The following is a 23,758-nucleotide window of genomic DNA, read 5'->3' on the forward strand; positions in this document are numbered from 1 at the left end:
ATATATATGCATGTCACATGGCCTTTATTTGTTGATCTGTCCATGGACATTGATGCTGTTTTCATAGGTTGAATGTTAGGAATAATGCTGCATTGGGCTATCTCTTTGAGTACAATTGCTGATGTTGTGCTTTTTTTCCTGCTTTTGAGGACCCTCTGATACTGTTTTTTAAGTGATGACTTCAGTGATTTACACTCCTACCCCTGCTGCCTCGAGTTCCCTTTTCCCCAGGTCCTTGCTGACATTTGCTCTCTTTTGTGTATTTGGGGTTTTGCCTTTATTTCTTTGAATATTGTTTTGTTTTGCAGTGCTGGGGATTGAACCTAAGCCTTCTCACATGCCAAGCAAGTGTCCTGCCACTGAGCTCTGCCCCAGCCCTCCTTCTGCTATTGTTGTAAGATAGTCTAGAGTTGTCCATTTGGCTTTGAACTGACTCTGTAGCCCCAGGTGGCCATGAACCTTCATTCTGGTCAAGTGCTTTGCCCCTGAAATACACCCCCCAGCAGTGACCTTGAACTTTGAATCTTCCTGCCTCAGCCTCTTAAATATCTGGGATGACAGACATCTAGCATCAGGCCCAGCATCTTTCAAGTTTTTGACAGAAATTTTAAGGGGCCCGAAGTAGCATCTTACTGTGGTTTTGATTCGTATTTCCCGGCTGAGTTCGGCCACATTTCTCATATATCTGTTTTCAATTATGCTTTTTGTTTGGAGAAATATCTACCTCCCTTGCCCATTTTAAAAATTTTATTTATTATTTTTATTTCATGTGTATGCGTGTTATGTCTGCATGTAGGTAAGTGCACCCGTGTCATGCAATGCTGGCGGAGGACAGAAGAGGCCGTCGGATCTCCTGGAACTGGAGTTACGGACAGTTGTTATCTGCCATGTGGGTGCTGGGATTCGAACCCAGGCCTTCTGCAAGAACAGCCAGTGTTCTTAACCGCTGAGCCGTCTCTCCAGCCCCTCCCTTGCCTGTTTATTTAAAGCCGGACCATTTGTTTTGTTGTCTCAGGAGCTCCTTCTGGAGGCCGGACCCTCATCAGATGTGTGGTTTTCAGCCGTTTTCTCTGACTTCACAGGCTGCCTTTCTCTCACCTTGTTGGTTATTTTCTTCGGTATCAAGGCTTGACATTTAGAGTAGTCTGTCTAGTTTTGGTTTTGTTGCCTGAGCTTTTGGTACCGTATCTAAGAAATCATGGGGGAAGGCCCATCTCAAGACACTTTCTCCCCCAAAACTCTAGGATTTTTATACATAAGTCTTTAATATATTTTCGCTTCTTTTTCAGATAATGTCCAAGATGATGATGCGATTCATTTTGTATATGTGGCTAACACATTGAGGAAACTATCCTTTCTGCACTGTGTCCTCTTAAAAGCCTTATTTTTAATACTTTTCAAGGATTTATTTATTCATTCATGTGTGTGTGTGCGCATGCGTGTGCACATGCATGTATGTATGTGCAGGTGCCCACAGAGGCCAGAAGAGGGTGTCGGATCCCTGGAGCTGGAGCTCAGGTAATTAAAGTCATCTGACATGGGTGCTGGGAACTGGACTCCTGTCCTCTGGAAGAGCAGTGAACTTCCTGCTCTTCACTGGGCCATCACTCGAGCTCCCCACTCCCCCTTTTCAAGCACATTTATTTCTGGGCTCTTGGATCTGCTCTATCGGTCTATATACTGTTTTGTTTTGTATTTTGTTTTATATTTGCCAAGTACCGTATCGTTTTTAAAAACGTACTTTTTTATAGCAGCTAAGGTACCTAAACTCTCCATGTATGCTATGCCTCCATTAGCACATGGGCTCCCTTATTGTCAGCATCCCCCACCAGAGTAGCACATTTATTAAAGTTGACGCACCTCACGTGAAGTGTCATAATTGCACAAAGTTTGGAAAAACCCTTAGTAACAAGTAACTAAGACATCATGTATGTACCAGTAAAGAACCTATTGGACAGAGAATTTTCACTGCCTCTAAATCCTCTGTGGTCCACCCACTCACCTGTTCCCACCTTCAACCTCAGGTATTTTTACTCTCTTCATGTGTTGCGGTTTGAATATGAAGTATCCTACATGGCCTCGCATGTTTGAACATTTAGTCCCCCATTAGTGGTGCCGTCTGGAAAAGTTGTGGAACCTTTAAAAGGTAGAACCTTGCTAGAGAAAGTAGGTCACTGGAGGCAGGCCTCCAGACTTTATCTTCCAGCCCCACTTCCTGTTCACATTCTGCTTCCTGAGTGTGACTGTGAGGTGACCCATCAACCTCCTGCTCCTGCCACCATGCCTTCCCGATCCCATCACATCTTCTCTGCCATAATGTATAATATCACTCTGGAACAATGAGCCAAAATAACTCCTTTCTTCCTCAAGTTGTCTTTGTCATATCCTTAAGATGTCCTTGTTGTCTCATTATCATAGCCATGAGATAGTAACTAAGGCACCATTGTTCATTTAAGAATGAAAACTCATTGGAATCGTGCAATATATAATTTGAGGGATTTTCTATATTCTTTGAGGGATTCCTCCATGCTTTTTGAGACTCGATGGCCCACTTCTTTTTAGCAAGTATGTGCTGCTGTTGCTGGAACATTCTGATTTGGAGGCAGAAGTCCAGACTTGCTTGTTCTCACTTCAGTGTTATGTAGCATTTTGCTGTGACATCTCTCAGTAAGGGCAGTGCTGAGAATATCATTACCTCTGTGTAAAGGTTTCTGGTCAGAAGAGAATTCTTTCTTTTGTAAGTTTTCTCCTGATTTAAAATTCACAAATCAGTGTTTCTTCAAAGTGCAGTCTGTACATCATTTTGACAAACACTACTTGGAATATTAGCAAAAAATGAAAATCTCCTGGAAATATTTTGGTCTCATCAAATCTGAATCTGTACGGTGGGGTCCCAGACTCTGCTTCATGACAAACTCCCGGGAGACCCCGATGCCACTGAAGTTTGTGAGTCTCCATTCTAAACAAAACAAACCACTCCTATATCCACAATGCCCCCTTTAAATGAGGACTCTGGCCAACTAAAATAATAAAATCTGTACTTATCCCGGGACACCAAATTGTTCCCCAAGGAAAGCAGTTGGCAGATATTCCTGCTGACGGGTGGTGGCTGTGGCTACAGCAGTTATTTCCAGGCAATGGAGAATTCTTCCATCCCAAATAAAACTTAAGCTTAAAATAACAGCAATAGGTTTTGTGTAACAGCAATGAACCCTTCAATTTATCATTCCCCCAAATCATATGGACTTCTCAATGCCACCAGACCCAACGGTGCTATCTATAAGCAAATTGGACTTTGATTTAACCTCAGATATGGAGGATAAGCGTGTCAAAACAGTGTCAAGATGCTGGCTTCTACTTGGCTTTTAACGAACGCTTTGCAACTCACGTCTAAGCTGAGGTGGTAAACTGCTGCTCCTGCCTTCTCTTACTCATTTTGTTTGTTTACTTGCTTTTTGTTGTCATTATTGTTATTATTATTGGTCTTTTTGAGGCAGGGTCTCTCTGTAGCCCCAGCTGGCCTGGAACTCACTATGTAGACCAGGCTGGTCTTGAAATTTTTGTTGTTATTTTTAAAGATTTATTTTATTATTTTTTAAAAATTGTGTGTGTGTCTGTGTCTGTGTGTCTATGTATAGGTTTGTGAATGTGAGTACAGGTACCTGCAGAGGCCAGAAGACGGTACAGGATCCCCTGGAGCTGGAGCTACAGGTGGTTGTAAACTGCCTAATGTGGGTGCTGGGAATGGAATTCAGATCCTCTTCAAGGGAAATATGCACTCGTAACTGCATAGTCATCTTTTCATCCCCTGCTTGCTCTAAATAATGTTATTTATCTGTTCTTTTACATTTCATACATTTGTACAATGTATTTTGATTATATCCATCTCTCTCTCTCTCTCTCTCTCTCATTCACTTTGTTTTTATGCTCCTTCTAGTGCTTTTCTAAACTCAGTCCTGATGAGCATAAGAGCATCTTAGAAAACACATGCCAGTGGGCCAGGGAATTGGCTCAGTTGGTAAAGTGTAATCCTACAAGCACGATGACCTAAGTTCAATTCTCTAGAAAATTCTGGTGAGGCAATGCACACCCATATCCCCAGCACTGGAAACCTGGAGACAGAACACTCCCTGGACAGTCAGCCAAAATGGTAAGTTCAATAATAGAGCCTGTTTCAAAATTAAGGTAGAGGGTGATTGAGGAAGACCATCAATGTTGACCTCTGTCCTATATACACACACACACACACACACACACACACACACATACACACACACAGAGTGAGAACGAGAGTGAGAGCGAGAGCGAGAGCGAGGGCGAGAGCAAGAGAGAGAGAGAGAGAGAGAGAGAGAGAGAGAGAGAGAGAGAGAGAGAGAGAGCTCTATTTGAGCCTAAAGGGAGATGCCTAAAGCAACTGAGAAAAGCAATCTTTCATTTTCCCAAAATTCCATCAGGCCAGGGAACAGCAAAGTAAACAGACTTGTAAATAAACGTTGAGTATATATCAACATTTATCACTTTGATTCACAACAAAGCATGATGAAATATTTACTGGGGACACTGGTGAATTCTGGCTTCTCCTTAGTTAGGGGCTGCCGTCAAAGACACCTGGGACAGCCTTTTCCCTCAGCTCACCCTTCCGCTTTCTGTCTGACCCACAAAGGGCCAGAAGCACACTTTCTCTGCACAGGAAGAAAGCCTACTGGGGCATTTCTTCTTTATAACCAAATGCAAAGCTTCCTGCTGTGTAAATAGATGGAACTAAGAGAGTAACTGACACCATTCTCAAGGCAAAAGAAGTTAACCCTAAGTTTTCACAGCAATGCACTGGAATTCTCAGAGGCTAAATGAGGCCCACAAAGTCCTCAGCAAGAAAGTAGAACAACCTTTTCTACATGGGAGCTCTGGCGGAGGGCTCTTGGTGTCAGCAGGAAAGTGAGGCTCCAGGTAGAAGAGAACAACGGTGTGGGGTCAAACAGGCTCGATTTACCAAGAGAAATTGGTCAAATATGCTTGTGAGTCTTCTAATTGTCCTGGATAGCAAGAGGCATTCTCTTAGAGGTAATTGCTGCACTTTGTCACTTGTTCAGGTGCCTTACACAGTTTGATATTTAAGACTCCCATTTTTCATACAAATGGAAGTCCTAGGAGTCTGCCCTCCCAGGCTTGACACCAGTCTTTCCTGCATCTCTCCTCAATGGCCATTTACTCCCTTTGCCATAATAAATGGTCTCAATTACCTGGAAAAGATCAAACTGTAACCTGTTGTTTTCTGGGATTTATGACTTCATTGCCCTCTTTTCACTAAAAAACCCCAAACAAATATTAAGGGGGCAGGTGCCATAGTGGGTTGTGTCCCCCTGGCAGAGAGAGGCATGCTAGCAAGGCATGAGGAAGAGATGGGGGCGAGGGAATTCATTTCCCCTTTGCGCCTCCTCACAAGGTGTATCTACATAGGCAGCCTATTCACCCCATGCACTGGGCAAAATTGGGTTCAGCTTACATTAATGATGATGAGCCCACCAAAGCATTATGCAAATCGGGCCCCTAGTGGCAGGAAAGTGTTAACGTTGATCTCCCCAACACCTACCTTCCAATCTGGGAGAGACTTCATTCTGGGAGAACTGGGCTCCACAGACCCAAACTTCCATAGGAGATGTCAGCAAGACAGAAAAGTAGGAAAGGAGGCTAATTATTCTTTTAATCATGCATGACTACTTCCCTCTGGTGGGTATTAACTCAGTCATTTCTAGAAGGGCTAGATTTTTTTTTTTAAGGTGGAGGATGAAAGAAAGACCCAAAGAAAAAAGGGAAAGACACAGAGGAAAAGATCGGGAAAGAAAAAAAAAACGCAAGAGGCATGTATAGTATTTTTTATTTGTCCTGACTGCATTTGAAGTTTCTGAGTTGCAAAAATTGAATCCCCTGTCTCCAAGCCCCTCCAGGTAGTGAAAACAGCCACCATCAGCCTCCCAGAGGAAGGTGGCTCTTGGCTTTTATCAGCTACAGTAACTCTCTTTTAGGATATGTTTGTTACAGGAATCAGAATTCCCTCCCTGGATTTATATCTTAAGGATCTATGTATCTCCATCTTGGGCAAAGAACAATAAAAGACCAAGTTAAAATAAAAAAAAAAAAAACTTTTTGTGGTCTTAAACTTTATTTTTTCATCTTCTAAATTTCACTGCTTAGATTCATAGGAGGGTTAAAAACTGGCAGCTTTTTGAGGGCAATAGCTTTGAGTAACTGCAGTGGAGTGTTTGTTGAAGGAATTTATTAAAGTATTTGCTTGATGGCAGATATTACATTTTACAAATAGCAAAAATATAATAATACTCAATAATAAAATATTAAGCATCTATTTATTCAATTGTCTGCATGCACAGTGTATTTAAATGATCATATCTGTTCTAGGAAATTTAGAATGTACAGATATATACCAAAAACAATTCTCAGTGGAAAATTCTCACATAATACTATCTACCAAATATAACATTCATACATATATGTATGTATATATATATCAATTAACTTTATTAAAATGAATTGTTGTCTACAAACTATATTGAAAACTTTTACCATTTATTTATTCATTGTGTGTGTGAAAGTGGGCATGCACCCATGTGTAGGTCTATGCATGCCATGAATCCGCATGTGGAGATCAAAGAACAGCTATGTGGAGCTGATTCTCTCCTTCCACATTTTCATGGGTTCCAGGGATAGAACGCAGTTCCTCAGGGTTGGTGACAAGCACCTTCACCCACTGAGCCATCTTGCCAGCTATGTCATATATATATATATATATAATATATATACATGCATGTATTGCCTGCATGCCTGTGTTGTGCAATGCCTATGGAAGACAGAAGAGGCTGTCAAAGCCCCTGGAATTGGAGTTATAGACAGTTGTTAGCTGCCATGTGGGTGCTAGGATTTGAACCTGGGTCTTCTGCAAGAACAGTCAGTGTTCTTAACTGCTAAGCCATCTCTCCAGCCCCATCATACATATTTTTTAATTAACAAAGTTGTCAATGAGTCTAACTCCGTTGTGATAATTATTATGTAAAATCTCCAAATTTATCTTGTAATCTTTCCATGGCTTTCATTATGCAGAATATAAAAATTGCTTAACCACCTGTGTAATTTTTTGTTCAAGACAATGCTGAGGTGAAAACTCTCAGAGCTAAATATTTGTGTATATTCAGGCGAATTCTGTGATGCAGAATTAAGCAATCAAATGATCTGGTCTTTTAAAGTTCCCTATTTTATTCTGCCAACTATCCCTAAACCATTATCAATTTACTCTTCCACTAGCAGTGGGCATGCATACAGAGGCAAATAGCTGATCCTCTCCTAAAGAGGTAATTTGATTTTCTTGATCCCAATACCTACTTATAGTAGATAATAATAAACCTACCATAGGATCTTAAAGATTTTTTTAATTAGGCTGTGATGTTAATGCATATATGTTTAACATCCATTGGCAAACTTTAAAAATATATTTTATGTTTAATTGACACATAATAAGGATAGACATTTATGAGATACAGTGTGACATTTCAGCACACACAAACAACATGGAATGCTCAGATCAGAGTAATTGGTGTATCTATCACCTTAGATGTATTTCTCTGTGTACGGAACATTTGAAATTCTTCTCACCAGCTTTGGAATAGTCAATTAACAGTTGCTGCTTATCATGATTCTTCTGTGGAAAAGAACATAGAGGTTATTCTTCCTTCAACCACCCCTGTACCCGAAACCATCCTTTTACTCCCCTGTGCACTTCCAGGATTGGATAGCCACTCTCTTCTGTGTGTGAGATCACCCTTTAACTTCCACACATAAGTGAGAATGTGTGCTATTTGTTTTACCTTGACTGAGTTATTTCACTTTAAAAAATCAAAAGTTTCCTATACATATGAATCTGGCCCTGGTTCTGAGGATGACTCTAATCAAAATACATGAGGAAGAAGATTGCATCATCGTAATATCAAATTTTCAAAATATTTTATTCATTATTTTTACTTTTTATGTGTATGAGTGTATTGCCTGCATGTATGTAAGTGTACCCATGTTGTGTAGTGACTGTGGAGGTCAGAAGAGGGCGTCAGATTCCCTGGAACTAAAGTTACAGGCAGATTTTAGCCACCATGTGGGTGCTGGGAACTGAATCCAGGTCCTCTGCAAGAGCAGTCAGTGCTCTTAACTGCTGAGCCACCTCTCCAGCTCCCTTAAGATCAATTTTCAGGGACATGGAGCAGAAAGGTCACATGTGCAGCATGACACAGGGAGCAGACCACAAATGGACAAACTCAGTGTTTTAGTCTTTATTACTCCTTTATTGCAATGTTTATTATTTTTGACTTTGCCATACTGTACTAGGCTCTATGGCATCTCAAAATGAGAGGAACTTAAAATCCAGCCCTGATAATAGAGCACAGACTCCCCAAGAAATTCAAGAATTTAAGAGCTTTCATGCTGTGGATGTAGTGCAGTTGGTAGAGTGCTTGCTTAGCATGCACAAAGATCTGAGTTCCATCTTTCAGCACATTATAAACTAAGTATGGCGATCATATAATTCTAGTACTTGGGAAGCAAGAAGGAGGAGGGTCAGAAGTTCAAGGTCATCCTTGGTTAAAGAGAGTTTGAGGACATCCTGAGCCAGAGGCCCTGTCTCAAACAACAACAACAAAGAATTTAAAAGTTTCTAATAATTTTCCAAACTGGTAACTGTTATCCAAAACCAACAAGCAAAGCTCATGACTGGTGATCCATCTACTCATGTGCTGAGCAATTGTTTTATATTCACAGCACACAAATGTGAGGACATGGTTCGTTCACGTGGTTACAAGACTTGAAAGCAAACACATATAAACAGTCATGTGATATTCTGTGATGGTTAAGTTTGATTATCAGCTTGACTGGACCAAGAAAGATCTAAAGGTTTAGGGTATGTGTGATGGCATTTCCAGAGACAGTTAGATCCAAAGGGCTCTGATCTAAGGAACAGGTTAATCAGTCCAATGGACTGAAAATAAGGAGGCATTGTTGGGAGGTGGTAAAAGGGAAAAAGTTGAAGGAAGTAGGTCATGGGGAGCACGTCCTTAGGAAGTACATCTTGCCCTGGCCCTTCCTATTTTCCTTTTCTTCCTGCTTCCTGCCCACCAGGAAGTGAAGTTCTCTACCGTGTATGCTCCTGCCACCACAATGCTCTGCCCAAGTACACCACTACGGACTGAATTCTCTGAAACTCTGAGCACAACATCCATCCTTCCTCCCTCAGGTTGTTTCTATTGGATGTTTGGTCACAGAGAAGCAGAAGTGACTAACACACATCCTATAGTACAAAAAGCGTGTACCAAATGTGATGCCGCAGAGGAGAAGGTTTGATTTTGCTGAGCTGAGTGGTCCCTCTAGCCTAAAAGGCAGAAGCAGACCTGGAGCTGGGTCTTCTGGGATGGTGACACTGCTGTGATTAAAGGAGAGAAAGCACACAGGTGTGGGATCTGGACCAGAAGCCTTAGTGTGGGAGGCATGTCTTTTCTTGATGGCAGGTGTGCAAAGTAATGACCCCTGAGATCTGACCACTAGGGAGGTGTCAGGATAAAGAGAAGAGGAAGAAGGAAACCCTGGAGAGGCTGCTGAACCCAGATTGCCACACACCACAAAAGCCAAGTTCAAGGAACCGGAGGCTCATCTAATAGGGAACCAGAAGGGGGTTTATGGAAGAAGGTGCCAGGGTGAGGACAGGATCTGGGGAAGGTTAGTCTTTATTGAAAGAAAGTTGGGATGGTGGAGAAAGGGGAAGGCTAGTATCAAAGGGCCTAGCCAAGTTGTGACTGGACTAGGAGCTGGGGGCCAAGAGCATAGAGCAAGATGGGAAAGGGAAGGAATCGCAAAGCTTGGAACCGCTGGGGTTTGGGAGATCCTCCAGGCTCTTTGTCCTTCAGGCCCCCTTTCTGCATATGATCAATTTAAAACACAAATGGGTGACTGCAGATGGCCTTTCTAGTTCTGTCAATGTTTTGACTTCTATTGTGCCCTGACTTAGGGACACCAATTACATTAAGCAGCTAGGAAATGAAGTCTGAATTTCAGGAACCATTGTTGGGGATTTTAATAAAATGATGAAAACCCCTAAATATGTTTAAAGGCCATTTTCTCCTTTAGAATGCCTGCATTATACTTAAATTTACACATTGTGTATTCTGTTGTTATGACTCACACTGTACATCTAACTTTAGGGGAAGTAAAGCTCTTATTAAATATCCCATGCTTGGAAATGTTAGGATAATTTACAGAAAATATTTCAAAGCTTCTCTGAGTAGCTCGAAAGCGTTTACAACAAGAACTACATCTTGCTGAAAAGCTTGAATTGTCTACTGTCTTTTTTTAATGAGAATTTAAGAATGTTTATTAAAAAAGAAATAAATTTTCCATTTCAGCTCATTTGGCTTGGTCGGCTATTAAGTCCTACATATACCCAGGAGTTACACTGATGTACTTAAATATTGTTTCTGCACTGAGATTGCCTAATGAGGCAATTAGTAGAAGTCCTCAGATAGCTGGACCAAACCCTTTTCGGCTGAGAAAAAGGTCCACTCAAGCAACAGCACAAAGTGCTGGTGCTTCCCGCCCACTTCTGTTCCACAACGCATCCAGTGAGACAAGGCGAGTGGTGATTTGGGAAGGCAGACAAAACCATGCACTTTGACCAGATGCATAAAGGAGGAGCTTGAAGCCACTGTCTTGAAACCATGCAGAAGCCACAAGGTTGAAGAATAGAACGTACTCCTTTCTCTCTAATTACTGGGTTTGGGACTTTGCTCCAATCCAAGGCTTTCTAAATTTCAGCCTTTAAGAAACAACGTTTTTGGTGTTATTTTATTATTTGCTGTCTTTCTAAATTAGCCTTCTTGGGCTAGAGAAGTGGCTTGGCAGTTAAGAGTGCTTGCTGCTCTGTCATGAGGAATGGGGTTCAGATCCTAGCACCCATGTCAGGTGACTCTCAAATGCTTGTAAGTCCAACTCCAAGGGATCTTCCGACACTATTCTGGCTTCAGTGGACCCCCACACACACACATACACACGTTCATATACTCACATCCGTAAATAAAAATCAAATCTTAATTTTAAATATTATCTTTCTTTAAAATGATTCAAGATTAAATTGATTTAAAATATTTTTGATTTATTTGTTTTAATTTTATGCACATATATAAGTGTACCTGTGTCATGTGGTGTCCAAAGAGGCCAGAAGGCCTCTGATCCCCTGGAACTGAGGTTTCAGATGGTTACTAGCCACCACGTGAGCGCTGGAAACCGAACCCAGGTCCTCTGCAAGAACAGCCAGTGCCCTTAACTTCTAAGCCAGCTCTCCATTCCCTAAAATTGATTTTAAAGAAAGCTAAATATGATTACCATGTCAGGCGCATTTGACACAAACAGAAGATAAATATAAAAGGAAATATACCAGGCCTGGTAGGATATACTTACACACTTAATATTCAAAAGACTAAGACAGGAAGATCAGATGTTTAAGGTCAGCATGGGCTACACAAGGAGACCTTATCTCAAAATCAACAAAACAAAACAGAGGTTGGCCTGGAGATGTGGCTCAGAAGGTAATGTGCTTGCCTAGCAGGTCTGAAACCCTTGATTCAGTCCCCAGCACCACATAAAACTGAGCATAGTCGAGCATGCCTATAACCCCAGGAGATAGAGGCAGGAGAACCAGAAGCTCAAGGTCATTCTCAACTACAAAGTGAGTTCAAAGTCAGCCTTGGCTATATGAGATGTTAGCTGGAAAGGGAGACAGAAAGAGAGATCACTAGTGCATCTGCAACATTATCTTTTAGTAAAGCTGGGAACCTAAGCTATTTTTCTCTTGCATAGGACACTGGCAAAGACTAGAGAGATGTTGAGGTTGTCCTGGTGTAAGAGACTTTCTTCTCACCTTCGGTATCAGCACTGAAAAAGTGAAAGTCAGCTATGGCCTTCTGACCTGATTAGCTATTTATTTTTATTAACAAATACCTGCACAGCATTCCCCAGCTGCTCGGCTTCTTCTCAGTATGTGTAACTATCCCTCCAGTCCTCATTGATCCTGCAAAGTAACAGTCTCATCCTTCCCATTTTACAGATGAGACAATAAGGCACAGAGTTTGAGTCGCTGGTCTCAGGCACACAGTTAACAAGTGGCAGAGTCAGAATCCAAAGCTATGTTTGTGCTGAAGTTTTGTCTCCCAATATGATTCCTCATTGTTCCTGTGCCCTGGGGACTCTGTGCTTGTGGGACACCATGCTCACACATCACCTAAGATCACAGCACACTGCCCTAAGATCACAGGCCACACTTAGGACAGCTGTCTCCTGGAGTCCTCATGGTTTGGTTTTAGAACCTCTTTTAATGTCCAAATATTATTTCTTTCTATAAAATGGTGAAGTATTTGTATGTAACTTGGGCACAGCCTCCCCAAGTACTTCTGTTTGTCTCTAGACCACTCGTGTTGTATGTAACACTGTAAATGCTATGTAAATATTCATACTGTATTGCTTAGGGAATAGGTCAAGGAAGTCATCTATATGTGTTCAGTACAGATTCACTTTCTCAAATATCTCCTATCCACAGTTAGTTGAATCTGCATACGTGGACCTAGGATAATGAGGGCCGACTGTAGATATTCCGCTCCGCGAAGAACGCTGGCTTACCAACAGTTCTCGAACCCTCCTAGGCAAACCTCAGATCCCAGGCCTCAATGACTGCTTTTTCCCCAAACACACTGACCTGCTTACTGTCTTGACACATCATATCTTAGCATTTATGAGTTTCATGGTTATTTGAGGTTTTGGTAGTGATATGCTAATATTAAATCATAATGTATTAGTAAATAATATTAAAATATTCTCCTCTGGTAGATTATTAAATCTTTTAATAGAAATGTTTTTTATCTCTCTGAATCAATTATTAAACATATTAAGTGCCTTCTAAATAACTTAATGATAGACATTGTACCTACATAGAGATTCATGCTTCCAAATCAGCAATGACATATACATACATGTATGTGTATGATAAGCATACATATATACATACGCATATATATGTTCAAAAGAAAAACATATTAACACATAAAAACACAGAGAGGGCCAGGCGTGGTGGCGCATGCCTTCAATTCCAGCACTTGGGAGGCAGAGGCAGGTGGATCTCTGTGAGTTTGAGGCCAGCCTGGTCTATGTAGTGAGTTCCAGGACAGCTGGGGCTACAGGGAGACCTTATCTCAAAAACACCAAAGGGAAAACAAAACAAAACAAAAAAAACACAGAGAGGAACCCCCCAAAACACAACAACAACAACAACAACAACAACAACAAAACCCACAGAGAGGACATGGTAATAGATGATCATGGTAATAGATGATATACAGTATATACAGTACTATATTGGCTTCCAAATATTTTGTGTATGATTTATAGTGAGATAAAGCCTTAAAATAGTGGCACTTAGAGTGGACCACACAGCAAGCACCCGTCTGTCATTTTTCCAAAATATAAAACTGACTTCTTGTCATCTCTAGATCACTTTTATTACCTAATATAGTAGTTATATACTGCCTTGCTTAGAAAAGTCCAGTTTGCTCAACATGGTATTGTTCCTGAGATTTGATATCCACCTGAATCCAAGGACTGTCTTATTGTAAGTGTGACACATATAAGTAGACAGGGGTTAATTGTGAACTTATCAATGAGAAAATCTAAATGTGCCATTATATACACTATTTAAAAAACTGTGATTAAGAACGCATTACAAGACATCAATCTACTTAATAAAGTTTTATGTGAAGCATGCAGTATAAAGATAAATATTTAGAAGGTAGTTTGATACTAAGTCTGTCAGATGCTCTCCGACAGGTATGGCACAGGGGGAGAGGCCAAGACCAGCCTGGGTTCCTCTCTTGGGGGCTGAGCAGGATGGTGAGTGTCGGCGACTCAAAAACCACACCGAGTCAGGAGTCTTGTCGAGGCAGGAACTTACTTTATTGGGTCAGGCATCAACTTATATAGTTTAAGCAAAGGGGGTGTGGAAAAGGGGGTGGGTATAGGAATCTGTCATCTGGGGCAAAGACTGTGGGCCACTGGGAATTTACCACGCCAGTTGTTACTGGGCAGAGGCAATCTTAGATAGGGCTCTGCTGAGTCACCTCCACACGGAAGTGACAGGCCAGAGACAGGTCGCTAAACTTTAGCCTGGCTTATGAAATTATATTAGGCCTCATTTTCCTCCATGCCGTGTGTATGAGGGTCCCAAAGGCCCAACATAAGTCCATTTAACAAAATAGCAGTAGTTTGCTAGGAGAGTTCCGCCCTGTAGAGTGGGCCTTAAATGCAATCAGAAAGTCCTATATCATTCATGTCTCCAGTGTACCAATGGGCATACCTTACCAGGCCAGTCATTACTGTAGCTCGCAAGGCTTGCAGAAGGACTTTTCTTCCCCAGTGGCCTGTATAGGGACTTCTGGCCTCCTCCAGGATCACACACATGTGGTACCCATACATACATACAGGCAAAATACTCATACACAAGCAATAAAAATTTTAAAAATTAAAAAAAAAAAACTTCTGACCAAATACATGTAGACATTGAACTTTCTATTTTGTTCCACTGGTCATGTTTTGCTTTTATATCAGTGTTGCACCTTTTTGATTGCTACAGCTTTGTAGTATGGTTGGAAATTGGGAAGTGTAAAGCCTTTAAATTTCTTTTTTCTCAAAAGTTTTCAGATTACTTGGTATCCTTTGTGCTTTTATAAGAATTTTGGGACTGTTTTCCCCATTTCTATCAAAAAGTACCTATAGATGGCTTTGGATAATGGGGCCATTTTTTCCTCTTATTTCCTTTTAGTTCTGAACAAAGATCTTTTTCCATTTATTTCAGTCTTCAGTTTCTTTCAGCAATGTTTTGTACTTCTCAGTGTGGAAGTCTCTCACTTCCTTGGTTAATTTATTACTCATTTTGTTATTCTTTCCTATGCTATCATGTATGGAATTGTTTTTTGAATTTCCTTTTGAGGCTGTTCATCATTAACACAAAAACACAACAAGCTGCGTGTAGCGGTACATGATCATAATCCTAACACTCGGGAGGCTGAGGCAGTATGATTGCAAGGTTGAGGCCAGTCAACAAAACAAAAACTCCTAACAACATGTGTCCATGTGCGTGTGTGCATGTGTGTGTGTGTGTGTGTGTGTGTGTGTGTGTGTGATCTTCAGGGTTTTTTTTAAAAAATCATATCACTATGAACAGATAACTTTACTTCTTCCTTCCCAACTTAAAAATCATTTTCTTCTTTCTTATATGACTCCTCTGACTAGAACATGAAGTACATTGAATAGTAAGAATCTGTCTGTTGTCTCTGATTTTATCCACACTGCTTTGTGAGGCCAGCTGTGGGTTCTTCACACAAGGCCCTTATTGGGTTGATGTCATTTCCTGCTGCTCCTCATTTTTTGTTTTGATGATGAAAGTGTGTTAAATTTTGTCAAATGACTATTTTGCACCGAGTGAAAGGTTCATAAGAGTTTGATCCTTTGTTCTGCTGGTGTGGTATGACATATTGATTGGCTTCTGTATGGCAGAGCCATTCTCACATCCCAGGGATAAAGGCCACATGCTCTTGCCATATGATTTCTCTAATGTGCTGTCAGATTTGGCCTGCTAATATTTTGCTGAGGATTTTTGCACATGAATTCATTAGGGATATTAGTTTTTCAGTTATTTTAGTGTTTTTTTCTAACATAGCTATTAAAGTAATGCTGATCTCATAAAATCAGTTGCAAGTGTTCCCAATATACATTTTGGAAATTTTGAGAAGGACCAACACTGTTCTTTAAAAAGATTTATTTGTATTTTTAATCATGTGTGCATGTGTGTGTTTATGCATGTGAGTGCTGATGCCTATGGAACTCAGAAGATGGCATCAGACTCCCTGGAGCTAGAAATACAGGTGGTTGTGAACCACTATATGTGGGTGCTGGGAACTGAATTCCAGTCCTCTGGAGTCATGTCTATACCTAGTAAGAATTTTTTACATTTATTTGTATTAAATGTTATTATTCTTAAATGTTTAGTAGAATTCATCAGTGAAACTACCTTACTCTAGGCTCCTCTTGTTTGGGAGAAGTTTTGTTTTGTTTGAGAAGGGTAGTTCTGAACACTGATTAAATCTCTTACTAGTGGAGCTGGACAGATGTCTTGCTTAGCAGTTAAGAGTGTTGGCTGCTCTTGCAGAGGATCTGGGTTGCTTCCATCACCCACATGATGGCTAACAACTATCCATAACTCCAGTTCCAGGGGATCCAATGCCCTCTTCTGGACTCCATGGACACAGCAGGCATGTAGTGCACTTACATACATGTAGCAAAACACTCATCATACATATGACATAAAACTAAATATTAAAACTTTTCTTGCTAGTTACTTGCTCAAATTTGCTATTTCTTTATGACCCAGTCTGGGTAGATTGCTTACGTCCAGGAATGTACCCATGTTTTTCTAGGGTCAGTACATTTTTTTCACAGTAGTCTCATGCTTCTTTCTGTTTCTGCAGTATCAGCTCTTTCTATTCTGATTTTTGCTACTTACATCTTCTCTCTCTTTTTTTGCTCAATTTTGTGAAATTTGATCAATTTTAGCTTTTCACAGAACAATTCAGTATTGCCAATTTTTTTCTTGTCTTTTCTTTCAATTATTTATTCTCTAAACTAATTCTTTCTGTTAGAATTTGGGCTTAGTTTATTCTTTTTCTTTTCTTTGTTCTGCTAGATATGCTATGAGGATGTTTTGGATAGTTCTCATTTATTTATGTATGGATTCATGATTATAAGTATTGATTTTACTGTATCTTGCAAGTTTTGATACAGTGTATTTTTATTTTTCTAAAGGTATTTCTTAGTTTATCTTTGATTAATTTGACTCACTGTTCAACTGTGCTGTTTAGCTTCCAGTCTTTTGTGAATTTTTAAATTTTCTGACTGCCATTAATTTTTAATTTCATATGTTGTGATCAAAAAAGTATTTGATACAATTTTAGTTGACTCAAATTTGTTCAAAGCTGTTTTGTGACCTAACATGAATGCCATAGGCACAGTGAGGAGAATACATGTTCAACTCCTGTTGATTGAAATGGTCTACTTGAGTTTCAAGAGCTCTTTGTTGATTGCCAACCCATTGCTGAAACCCACACATTGGAGTCAACCCTAATTGTACTACTGATCATTTCTCTATGGTTCTGTGGATGTTTACTTCATAAATCTGGGTGCAGTAATATTGAGTGTATATATACAAAAGTATTTCTAATTATGACCTCCTCCTGGTTAATTGACCATTTTATCATTATAATATCCTTCTGTCTCATTTGACATTCTTTAACTAAAAATATATTTTGTCTGATGGCCGCCTTTTTTCTCTTTTGATTCCCATCTCATGGAGCATCTTTTCACATCGTTTCACTTTCAACCTCTGGGTTTCCCAAATATAAAGTTAATGTTCTATAGATTGCATATACTTAAATCTTGTTATTTTATCCATTAAGTAGGCTGCTTATGAATCTCCCTCTTTTTCCAGCCTTCAGTAGTTACACACACATAGTACAGGACTATTGGAAGCCAACAATCATCTTAAGTTAAATACATGTAGACAGACAGACAGACAGACACACACACACACACACACACACACACACACACACACACACACCTTAAATGGATTTTATGTAATAACCTCAAAGAGACAAAGTTATAGTGATGGAGAAGAAATGATTTGTTGCTAAGTTGGAATTGGAAGAAGAGTTTGTATGACTATTTGGAGGCAGCACAAGGGGGTTTCTTTGTGTTGATGGAGAAGTTCTATCTCCTTATTGTGATGTTGGTTACTCCAATCTGTACTTATGATAAAATATCATAAATATATACAATTTTTAAAGTTCATGAAAAAACATAAAGTCTGATCAACAAATAATATTGTACCAATGATGATTTCCTGTTTTGACATGTATTGTGATCATAGATGATTACATAAGATCTTGTAATTGGAATAATCTGGGGGAAGTATATGCTGGAATTCTAGACCATTTTTACAGCAATTTCAAAATAAAGTTATTATACACAAATATACAAATATGATTGTATTAGTTACTTTTCTCATTAGTGTAAAAATACCCAACAGAAGAAAGTTAATAGAGGAATGGGGGCCTGGCTTCAGAGGAATTTCAGTCACCTATGAGTGTGTGGAAGAGCAGAGAGAGCATGCCTTTCTTACAACAAGAGTATGTGGCTTACCTGGAAGCAGAGTATGGGACCAGAGTGTGGGTTGGGGGCAGGTCTAACTTTCAAAGTCCCACTAGTCAGATCCTGCCTCATAAAAGGAACATAACTTCCAAAATTAGAGTCATAAATTACGTTTCAAACTATGATGATGATGGTGCACCTTCATAGCTACACTTTGCTAACAGAATTAAGTTCACCCTACTTAGCATGATAGGCAAATGTTAAAGTTTAAAATTGCTGCCCCTGGGGCTGGAGAGATGGCTCAACAGTTAAGAACACTGGCTGCTCTTGCAGAGGACCTGGGTTCAGTTCTCAGGACCCACACGGCATCTAACAACCATCAATAACTCCAGTTCCAGGGAACCTGATGCCCTCTTCTGACTTTCTCCGGTATTGCATGACTCAGGTGCACTTACACACATGCAGGCAATACATTCGCACATGTAAAATAAAAAAATTAAGTAATAAATACAAGAAGCATGAAGATCAGGATATCTAAGGTGTTGAAAGAAATAAACTGCCAATCTAGAATTCCATATCCAGCAAAATTATCCTTCCAAAGTAAAGGAGAAATGAAGACCTTTTTGGACGAATAAGGGGTTTGTACATCTTCACACAACTGAGGGAATTTAATACCTGAGGAGGTATTTAAAATAAGTAAATATGCCCTGTCCCCTAAAAGTTCTCTTCTACCACCCCCCCATGCACCAGGACTTCTCTTTCCCGGATACCTCTTAGTTTTGCAGCCTCATTTTGCTCAGTTTGCCCCTTCCCTTCCACTTCTCCTGACAAAGCCTACTCATTCTTCATGTGTATTCTTTCTTGAATCTTCCCTTGAAAAAGGACAACACCGAGCACTCTCCTGCAGAATCTCAGGGATTCTCTTCATTCTGACAGAAGGCAGCAGAGCTAACCTGAATTGTGGGAGATTATTACGCATAGGATCTTGTGTTAGTGAATGGGGTAGTATCTGATGAGATCTATCTCACGTCTTCTTCCTTCTCTTTTCACACATCCTATATCAAGAGGAACTCTGTTCAGCTTTGCTAACATTTGGGTGAAAACTCTAAATAGCATAACTATCAAAAAGAAAGTGGTGGTGGCATTTGCACATCAAGGTAGATGTTGAATCTATATCAAAGACTCAACTGAGAGACCCCATCCTCAGTAAAATCTCCCAGTGTTTCCCAACGATCAGTTTCTGGTCTCTATATCCCCAGCGCACTTCAGTTCTGACAGAAATACTAAACAGATCAGCCATATGCTGTTAGGACAATTCTTTGACTGAACAGTGAATTGAAGACCAAGACACTCAGGTTTCTTTCCCATTCATAATTACAGCAAGCAAGAGTGTAACACACAGGGACTGTCTTTCTCAGTCCGTTTCCTCTTGTTACAATAGAATGTCGTAGACTGAGTAGTTTACAAAAGAATAAGTGCATTTTGTAGAGACAGAAAAGTAGAAAAAATATGGAACCAGCATCTTGTAATATACTGGAGAGAACATGAAAGCAAAGAAGAGAAGCACGGGTCGGATGGACCACATCTGTAGCAACCTGCACTTACAACTAAGTCACTCTCCGTAGTGACAGTAAGCCAGTCATGAAGGCTTCATCCAATCACTTTTCATTAAACCTTATCCCCCAATAGCTTCTAACACATGAATTGGAGGGTCATATCCAGCCTATAGTACAAAAATGTGATCTATTTCATGATCAGAAGAGCAAGCCCATGATATCACAGAGCACCGGGCTCAAAGTTCATTTGTTAAAAGAATTATCTTGGATAACATTATGTGTGTTATAAAAAAGTGGGGAAGGACTCAACATGGGTATTCAAGATAGTGAGTATAACTTTCAGGAGCAGGAATCAGCATTCATCAGACACAAAGTCAAAATTTAAAAATGATTATAAAGGGCTGGAGGGTTAATAAGGTTCTTGGCACACAAGCCTAAGGACATGACTTCAGGTCTCCAGAACTCATATAAAAAGCTATACACAGCAGTGCATATCTGTAACCCCAGCACTGGGGGAGCAGAGATGGGAGGACCCTTGAGGCTTGCTTGGTCAACCAGCTTAGCTGAATCAGTGAGCTCCAGGTCCAGTGAGAGACCCTGTTTCAAAAACATTAGGTAGAGAGTCAAACTGAGGGAGACACCAGACATTGAACTCTGGCCACCTTATGCAAATATTCACACATACATGTACAACTGCACACATACTCAAGTATATACCCACAGGAACACACACAAAAAAAAAAAAATGAGGAAAGGGGAGTGTCTTAGTTTGTTTCTTCATTGCTGTGACAAAACACTCTGACCACTACCAACTTGGGGAGGAAAGGGTTTATTTAGCTTACATCTCCCAGGTCACAGTTCATCAGGGAGCCCAAGGTAGGAACTCAGGGCAGGAACCTGGAAGCAGGAACTAGAGCACAGACCATGGAGGAACGCTGCTTACTGGCTTGCTCCCCTGGCCATTACTCAGCCTGCTTTCTTATGCAACACAGGCCCACCTGCCCAGGGATGGCACCACTCACAGTGGGCTGGGCCCTCCCACATCACTCATCAAGAAGATGCCCCTCAGACATGGCCACAGGCCAGTCCAACAGAGGCAATTCCCCAACCGAGGCTCCCTCAACCCAGGTGTGTCAAGTTGACACTAAAGCTATCCAACACAAGGAGGCAGTGGCAGGATGGCTCAGCAGGTAAGAGCACTGGCTGCTCTTGCAGAGGAGCCAAGTTCATTTCCTAGCACCACATGGAGGCTAACAACCACCCTTAACCACAGTTCCAGGGAATCTGATGACCTCTTCTAACCTTCATGGGCATTGCATGACACAGGTACACTTATGTACATGCAGGCAATACATTCATACACATGGAACAAAAAAATTGAGAAAAAGGTTCTATGAGAGATTGCTGCTGACTACCGAGCAGGGTCAGAGATGGTTAAATTGGACCACTGAGTGCTAGTGTTCTCCCTTCAATGAGCAAGCAAAACAGTGTCTTCAGATGGGTTTTCTAGCAAGTTCTCCCTTTTCACCGCCTAATCACCTCGGTTTCTTTTTAGGACATTTCATCAATGTAGTCCTGTCCTGTCCTCTACTTGGTTTTATCTACAAACTACAAAACAGTAGACAAAACATCAGCAGTGTCAGGCAAAGCTGAGCCCAAGTCCAGTGAATTTCATTTCTAGCACCAGCAATCAGGTCTGTATTCAACAGGGCAGTCAAGTGCGTTCATTTTCCAGTGTACCACAAGACTTCATTAAAATCAAGCATTTTCTATGCTAAAGTTTCTTTCTTTTTTTTAAAACTAGAAACATGTTAGCCAGCTAACATTAAATTTATAGCTTTATAGAATTCCCTGAGAATGGAAGTGAAAAATCGTACCCATGTTGTCAACAAATTCCAAGAATAACGTTCCTGTCTATCCATCTGTACCAGGAAGTTTACATGCCATAAACATATGGATGAAAACCATAATTCACTAGTATCACAAGAAGGTGTTTTTTAAAGTATGGAGAAAACACAGTAAATTTTAAAACCTACTAAAACAGTAGGATATAACTCCCTGCCCCATAATTTTACACCCAGTTCCTCACTCATGTGAAATACATTCAGAAAAGCCAGAATAAAGTGTACATTGTCGGGAAAAAATTGTTAGTTTTATAAAACAGTAAGATTGTCCAATGTATTCATTTTAGTGGAAGGAAGGCATTACATATGTGAGTGTTTAGCCATGTGTAGGACTTTGTACAAGAGTTCTTTAAAAAGGATTTATTTTTAATTATGTGTATGCCTGCATATCTGAGGGGAATGGTATGTGCACATGAGTGCAGGTGACCATGGGGCTGTCACATCCCATGGAGCTGGAGTTATATGAGGTTGTGAGCCACCCAATGTGAGTGCTAGAGCCAAACTTGGGTCCTCTGCAAGAGCAGTATGTGTTCTTACCTACTGAGCCATCTCTCCAGGCCCACAAAAGCCTTAAAGGAGAACACGCCTACCTAACCTTGTACCTTTTAGAGAGTATATGAGCATGTCAAGAAATTATAAGTAGAGAAAGGGACCGGATGTGGTGTCCAACTGAGCCTTCTTAAATAAGTCACCCCTAAAAGTCTAAGATCTAAATCTCTCACAGAGTTCTATGACAGTAATTTTCCGTGCCTGCATGCCCCCAAATGGGACTTATAAATTGTTCCTATAATTCAAAGATAGGAAACCACCTTAAAAATTAACCTCAGAGCAGAGGAGACATGAGAGGAGTTGGAGAGGTATTGGGAGGAATGGAAATAATGCAAAGACAATGGTTATCTTTGATATACTAAAAAAATTAATCTCACTTTCTTTGCATTTCTGCAGTACATTCTAATTCAGAACCACAAAGGAGTGAGCAACCACCAAATATTATTTATGGTTAATAACTACATGCATATTCAAGAAACTACATACGTTTCTTGCTGGTCTACACTCTGAAAGGGAAATGTAGTGATTATTTTGAGTCCTACTTCATGGAAGAAATAGGAGACACACTTATTGAAGTTATCATTTTCAAGAATCCCAAGAAGATTTCTTAAACTGACTGGAGAAGCAACAGCTGTTTAGAATTCTAAGTAAAAGAATACAAATGATAACTCATTTTCTTTACAAGGCACTTATCTGCCATTGGCATGCAAGGTGTCTGCCTTGAAGCACAGCAGTAAAACAGTCCAACTTCCTGGGCTTTCTGATGCTCTCCCCGCATAGATGTCGGAACATTGTGAGACCTCACTCTGGGTTCTTTGTACATGATGTGGGTTTTCTACCATAACCACTGTTGATTCTTTGTGTATCTCTAATTTCTTTTCATAACATCAATAAAAGAGAATATTGAGGGGAGAAAGGTCTCTTCTAAACAGGGGGTCTGACTCTTGACTGTGATTTGTTTGGCAATTGGAGATTTTGTGTACAGTGTCTCACAGCGCAAGGTGGGGGCTGCAGAGGCAGTGCCTTTAAAAAACACGGGAGCCGCGGGAAGCCCTCTCTGCCCAATTACGAGGTGATCCCAGTTCATTTTAACGGTTTGTTTCTTTCTTCCTTTCTTTCTTTTTTTTATCACATGTTTCCCAACACAGTTTCGATATCCTGTGGGGCTGCTTTTGTAGAAAGCCATAGCTTCTGATTTAAGGAGGTTCAAAAATAGCTCTCTGCTTCTTCCAACTGAAAGAGAGCAGTCGAGTAACAGCACATTTATTCTCTTTGAAAAATAGAAAGATGTCAAAAGCAAAGTTCACGGCAAAATTAGGCTGATTTGTTTTGTGCTTCTGTGGTTCTGGCTCTAAAAGTAAACAGGAAGGAAAAAAACCTACTGTGGTTTGTTTAATAAGCAAAAACTGCTATTAAAATGAATTTCATGCTCAAAAACTTATACTGGCAGGAAGGATGATC

Source organism: Nannospalax galili, unplaced genomic scaffold (genome assembly GCF_000622305.1).
Source record: "Nannospalax galili isolate Female #2095 unplaced genomic scaffold, S.galili_v1.0 scaffold162, whole genome shotgun sequence".
Taxonomy (NCBI): domain Eukaryota; kingdom Metazoa; phylum Chordata; class Mammalia; order Rodentia; family Spalacidae; genus Nannospalax; species Nannospalax galili.